A 7,731-nucleotide genomic window follows, 5' to 3' on the forward strand; every position below is an offset into this window, starting at 1 on the left:
GCTACTGTTTTACTGCAAATATATAACATAAATTTGGCCATGAAGAAATAAATAGCAAACCTAAACTGATGAATGTTTTACAAATATAATGCCCTGTGCTCTTTCACAACAATGAGAAATAAAGGAAAACTGAGAAACTGTTCTAGATTAAAGAAAAATAAAGAGACATTTCTACTACATGCAAGTCATGATCATTGATTCAATCTATACTGAGAAAAAAAATCCACATAGACAATAATTAGATGGTGAATAAAATTTGAATATAGAATGTAAACTAGATAAATATGTATCAAAATGAACTTATCTAATTTTGGTAATTTTACTGTTTATAAAATATGATATCTTTGTTCCTTAGAAATAAGTACTAAAATATTTAAGGGTATGTAATACTACTTTTATTACTCAGTGATGAAAAAAAATTATAGCTACATTGAAAAAATATTGCAAAATGGTAAAACTTAGAGAATATGGTAAAGAGTATACTAAAGTTTTTTTGTGCTATACTTGAAACCTTCCTACAGGTTTGAGATTATATAAAATGTAAAAAAAAAAAAAATGTAACATTTTTTTCTTATTGAATATCTTAGGCAATGGGATAAAGTTTTTCTTTTAATTGTAATTGTAATATCTTGAATTAGCTCTATCAAGTCTAACCCAGCAACTAAACTACCTTTTCAAATTAAAATATAGGTAACATACAATATTATTTTGTTTAACTCTAATGCTCCCTATAGTCACCCTATAAATGCATACCATCTGGAAAAGAAATAGAATGGTCCCAGGACTCTCTGGTTCTTAAAATGTCAATTCAATGATTCACTCACTGAGTGCTCTTATTACAAGAATCTGTGTAATTAAAACCTTACTCGGTCTGAATGTGTCTCTAAGCAGGAGACAGGCCAGGAAAGAAGTCTCTTTGGTGAAGGTTATCCTGATATTTGCCTTTTCCCCGCCCCGTCTCTATCTTATCAAGTGGGGAGTGATAGAAGGCAATCAACTCATCAAGGTCATGATGATGTATACCTGTTGTTTCCTTCTATGTCTTATCCATAGAGAAATGGTAGTAAGGCTTGACTTGGGAATAGACACTTGAAATTTGGATTTAATTATGTAATCAAAGATCTGTGCTAGTCTTCATTGCAGCATAGTTTTTGATATAATGTATTGGTATCTTTTCATTAGTGTCACCCTTTGGCTAAAATCATTTTTTGCACTCAGAAAATAACAATAAAAAGCTTGTTTAATTCAACCCTTTGTAGGTAGAACATTTTAGGTAGATTCATAGCTTTTCAACAGCGATGATTAAATAGTCCAGAGCCCAGCAGAAAATGTAGTTTTAATATATAAAAGCACTGGAAGCTTATTGGCTTCATCCAACTTATAACCCCCTCCCCCATGAGATTTCCTAAGAGTTGAAGGCTTTGGCAAGACAAATACTTTAATGAAATATGAATAATCCAGAAAGCATAAGCACTTCGATATAGTAATGCATTTAAATAATGAAGGCTGAAATTAGATATGTATGTAATTACTTCATTTATAGTTGTAGATAATAATAAAGCTTTGGCACAATAAGAATAATGTTATAATTGATTATTACTTTTCTTAGATTGTTAGTGGAACAGACCTCTATATATATAGTTTTGAGATGAGTAGAACAGTTATTTGGCAGATGCTATTCATAAGGAACAGGAAATGGTACATGTCTTCGGGTGAATTCATATGTATCAACACACTTTATTATGTAGTTTTATCCAATATAACTTGAGAGAAAGACATATATAATTCAGTGAATTAGAGAAAAAATTATTCTTAAGAAAAATGTTTAATTACTTTGTTTTAAGGAAAGAAGCATTATAACTCTCAGTGTATTTTTTATATAAACTAAACCACAGAAATTAAGCACTTTGGAGTATAAAAAAAATCAGATAATACACAACTACGACTTTTCCATTAGTTGCCATTTCTCTTATTAAAAATTCAAATTGTCAGGTCATATAGTCATTACATACTATTCTCCTTCATATTTAAGTCTTCTTCAATTTAAATTTTATAACTATATGTTTGCTGCTCACTACCCTCCTGTCAATACTTTCATAGCCAGTTGGTTATTTGGAGACTATCTCTAGTAAATTATTCTGAAAGGCTCAAGGGAATGAAATTCCCTGAGTTCTTCCATGTTGATAGAACTTTGTTCATGGCTTTATACTGGAAAGTCAGTTTTGCCGATTTTTGTTGTTCACATTTATTCTTTGACAAAAAGTATTCCTGTTAAAGTTTAATGACAATCTGTCTATCTCATGTAAATTTTATCTTGATGCGCAAATCAATTTTTGTTTTTAAAAATGTTTTTATTTTAAGTTAAACAATAACTGAATATGTCTTGGAGTTCGTCATTCCAGATTAAAATTCTTAAACAGTGTGCTCTTTCAGTATGAATTCCCATGTTTTTAACATCACAAAAATTATCTTATTTTTTGTTATTTTTTCATGCTTTGGTTTCTTTAGAAAGTCCTATCATGTATATTTTAAATCTTTTTTATCTATCTTCAACAACTATCACTTTTTTGAATCTTTTTTCTTTTTCATTTAAATTTTTTTTAATCTTCTAAATTTAAAAATACATTTTCTGCTGTATTTACTTACTGTTTTCCTTAATTACATTTCCATCAGTGTTTTTTTTTTTATTTCTAATTCCTTCATGACTTCTATTACCTTTTTTGTTTTATTCTAATTCTCCTTTGTTTTTCATGTCTCATCATTTTCAAATGGCTTATAACTCATATTTTTTTTTTATTTTCTGTAGGGATGTTATTTAACACCTTATTTTGTTCTTATAGTAAATATGTGTGGAATTTGATCTTGATAATTATCTCTCATTTTTATGCAAAATAGTTTTTCTGAAGTTTTAAAAGGAGACATAGTTCAGAGACTTTCCTAATTCAATGCTCCATTTTTTTTGTTGTTGTTATTTTCTAACAGTGTAAGATAATAGTAGCATGCATTCTGAAATTTTCTGGGGTTCTTAACCCTACCCCACTTGTACATAGCCATTTTCTTTCTTCTCTGGACATATCTTGCTAATTTTTTTTAATTCCACTTAGCAGTTTCTCCTCAGCGTATAGCTTGCTGTCTTGGCAGGCAGTTCTAACTAGGCAATTTGGGGAGTTCTTAAAGCTGGAATCATCTAGACCTGTAGTGCTTACTGTGGAGCCTGTGCATCAACTGACTATTTTATTGGAAAAACATTCTCCCATGTCAGCTATTGTTCTCAAGTTGGCCTACAGCAATTTCTACTGCTCTCAGGTGCATCAGATGCCTTGCAGTTTCTCTTTGCTTTCTGCTTCACATAAATGGATGCCATGCAGGTTTTGTGTGTGTGTGTGTGTTTTAATTCAATCTACCTGTATTTTGGAATCCAAAGAGATAACTTGCCAGCTAGTTTTGTTCTAAATGTTATCTGTGGGTTTTGTTTTTTAATAAGTGATTTTAGTGTCTTTTCATGTGAGAATTGAACAAGACTAAACCATTGTCATTTCTACTATTGTTAAGAATCCTGAATAGTTAATATTTCCTCAAATACTTTAATATATTAGTGACTGGGAAAGTTTCTCTGGATATCTAGTCTGTTCTATTTCTAAATACAAAATTCTTTTTATAGAAATTTACATTCCCTGAGGCTATTAACATTCTTTTACCTATTATTTTTTAAAAAGATGTTTTTCCAATATCTATTGTTTTGGCTTTTTTCTGTTCTAGTCTTGTTTTGTCATCTATTGATTGGCTTTTTAAATTTTTATGTACTAGCTTGAATTTATAATTCTTGTTTTATTTTTTAGAAGTAACTTTAAGGATCTACTAATATTTTTTTCTATAGTGTCTCTTTAACTTCATGGCTGAGCTGGTGGGAAAAGAAGAAAAAGCCTTAAAAGCCCAGAAAGGTAATATACTACAAACTCACTGCCCCCACATTGCCACACATGTATACATACAAAATTTATATAATTTTTGTAATTTGGGTTTGTGAGTTTATTTTTTTGGCTTTAAAAGCTGTAATTCACAGAATAGGCTTTTGTATAAATTAGTTAAGGAAACTGTTAAGTAAAGAATGCCCAAAGTCATAATCTTAAAACATGACAGACCACTCATGAAAATTCAAAATGAGTATTTCAAATTGTCTGACAACTCCTTACATCCCCAAAAGTTTTCCAGAATTGCCCTGGTTATCACCTTCAAGTAAGCAGATGGGAGAAAAGGTGGTGTGTAGAAAAAGTCCAACTTCTTCTAATTCATCTTGGGTCACATTTTATTTGTGAGAATGAGTTGCATGACCAGAGGGAGATAGAAGGAAAAATATAGTCCCTATCTACTCAGCTACTTACCTTTTAGTACACTACACTATAGAAGGGCATAGTCTTGAATCTCTATCAGGTATTTTGAGTGACTATCAAAACACTCAAGGACATTTTAATAAGTGTGATTAAACTGGTCATTACTGAGGATGAAAACACATTAAGCCAAAATGCTGTTCATTTATTCCCACTCTAATCAGTAGCTCAGAGTCTCTTAAGTGCATTTTTCTTCTTTTATCTTAAAAAGACTTACTCAAAGAAACATGTGTTTGTCAAAAGAGCTAAATGACTCTAGCCTGTTAGACTGTCATTGATGTCACTTCAGCAAAATGTCTGGCTTCATCATTTGTTAACTTTGTTTTCTTGGACAAATTATTTAATCTCTCTGTGCTTCATTTCCTTTAGCTATAAAATAGATATATAAATGGTACCTAACACATAGAGTAATAGTAGGATGAAATAAATTATTTTTAAAGCATAGAGAACAGAGACTGGCACAAAGAAAGTGAATTAGTTGTTCTTGTTTTATTATTATTATTATTATTGTTATTATTATCATTATCATCATCATCATCATCATCATTGTTCTAATTACCTACAAAATTGCATGTTAGGAATTACATGAGATAACACAAAATATTTTGAAAATAATAAATTCCCATGCAAATACAAGGTGTTCTTGTCACAAAACAATGCTATTTAGCTTTGGCAAATAGTCTCTCAATTTTCTATTCAATAATTCTTTTTACTCTGATTCTCTTAAATTAGTAGCTAGTGGGTGCTCCTGTCCTAATGAATTAATTTCAGACAAAGCTCTCCCTGATAGGCATAGAATAGTGTGAGTCTGTTTCTTCTTATAGATCTCACTAAACACATGGATCCAATTAAGTTTAAGGGTGAAACAGTGAGGGAAAGCACCAATATAAAACCTACGTATTTCTTCTGTGGACAATATATTGCAAGAATATCAGACATCCTTTGAAATAGTCCATGTGGTGCATAATAACACTTTTGTATCTCAGAATAGAATTTCTTTAGTCATTTACATGATAGTTTTGAAGACTATATATCTTCGAAGCCAAAGCACAATTGTGTCTTCAAAGATAACCACTACTTAGGAGGAGGCATAGCTAATAGAATTTAACCAAAATGATGACACAACTCTGAAGGAATAGATACATACAAACTATCTCATAATTTATACCCAACCTCAACAAACTGCTTAAAAAAATCAAAGAAGATATAATAAAATAGCTACCAAATGTAATAGTCTGTGTGCTTCATCCATAGAGATGTGGTAAATGGTTTACAGATTGAATATCTTTAAAAAACAAAGAATCTTTTTATATTCCCCTCAAGAGATTTAGGAAGTCAGCTGTTCTATCATTGTCTCCAATTATATTATAAAATTTTTTTTTAAGAATTGGAGATGTTGGATGCATGCATTTCCATATATTATAAGGAATCATGTAAACTTCTAAAATATAGTTCTCAGTAAAAAAATATTATCTTCAGAATGCCATTAATATCATTTCAGTACCTTCCAAATGTGTTTTCTCAAGTTGGCTGTGTTTAAGTGTATGTTCTCCCAATTGCCTATTTCTTATCAGAGAATTTAGAACTTAGTAGATAGCACACTTCTGGACCAGACCAACTCCTTTTCTTTCACTACATTGAGGAAGAATCTGAGACTGAGAGAGGTTAACTGCCAAGTGTCTAAAATAATGCCGTAACATATTGTGCTCAAAAGCTATCTTGTGTTGAATGCATGAGTAAATTTATGCTACCCAATCAATGGAAACACTGACATCCTGTGTTTTCACTCTTGATACTTGCTTTCTTGGTTAAAGACTTAATGCTGAGGCTCCAGCCTTTTGTCATGATGGAATATGTTTTAAATAGAGGTGTAAAGCTAATCTAAGCGAACAATGTTTTGCATATCTTGGTTTGTTCTGTCAGCATGAATTGTGGAGATGGAGTTTTAGTACTATGAGTTTTTTAATGTTTTTTGTTTCCCCCCATGATAAGCAATGACGTTTACGTTTGCTATTGCATTTGAACTTTGGAAGAACTTTGTGAGAGGTAGACAGGGCAGCTATTATTATGAAAAAACTGAGAATCTGTGGTGTTACAAAACCTGTTAGGAATTTGGGGATATATTTTCATATAGTCCCAAATAATTTTTCTTTTATTCTTTAGAAAGTCAGAAAAACATTTCATATACAAGTACAATACACTTTCATGTATATGCATATGGTAGAAACAGTGAGAATGTATGACTACCTCTTTTTTCATAATCTATTCGCAACTAAGATTCCATATGTCTAGACATATTTATAGGGCTCTTCCAGGAGCTTATATATAGACAATCTACAAAGCCTATCAATGTATATCATAATTCAAGAGAACAGAGAAACACTATTAATAATAAAAGTATTAATAAAGAAAGGACTCACTATGATAAAAGCATGAAGACAAAATAGAGTTGCCCAGCTACTCTCCAGAGACTTGTGTCTCAGCACTTTGTTGAAAATTTACTGGAAAAAATATTTAAAATAACTACTTTTCTTGCCAACAAAGAAAAGTCCAGGACCAGATGGCTTCACAGGTGAATTATGTGAAACATTAAAAAAAAATACTATATTCCTCAAACTCTTCCAAAAATATTAAAAAATTCAGTATTAAAGTAATGGTGGCCTTGTAAAATAAGGCCACCATTACTTTAATACTGAAACTAGACAAGGATGGTACAAGAAAAGAAAATTACCAGCCAATGTCCCTGATGAACACTGATGAAAAAATCCACAACAAAATATTAGCAAACCTAATTCAACAAGACATGAAAAGGATTGTACACCATGATTAAGTAGGATTTACTCAGATGCAAGAGTAGTTCAACATGCACAAATCAAATGGTGATATGCCATATTAAAAATGAAAGATAAAAACATATGATCCTCTCAATAAATGCAGTAAAAGTATTTGAAAAAATTCAACATTCATTTATGATTAAAAACTCACTACCTGTGTTAGTATAGAGGGGTAGAAAGAGAATGTACATCAACATAATAAAGGTCATATATGACAAGCTCACAACTAATATCAAACTCATGGTGAAAAATGAAAGCTTTCCCTCTAAGATCAGGAAGAAGACAACAAGGATGCCCACTCTCACTACTTTTATTCAACATAGTAGTGGAAATCTTAGCCAGAGCCATTAGTCAAAAAAAAAAAAAAAAAGAAAAAGAAAAACCTTATCTTAAAAAGAAAAAGAAATAAAAAGAAAGCAAATTGGGAAGGAAGAAGTAAAACTTCACTATTTGCACATGACATAATACTATATATAAAAAACTCTGAAAACACACAAATGAACACTCTT

Source organism: Pteropus vampyrus, unplaced genomic scaffold (genome assembly GCF_000151845.1).
Source record: "Pteropus vampyrus isolate Shadow unplaced genomic scaffold, Pvam_2.0 Scaffold4, whole genome shotgun sequence".
NCBI classification, from domain to species: Eukaryota; Metazoa; Chordata; class Mammalia; order Chiroptera; family Pteropodidae; genus Pteropus; species Pteropus vampyrus.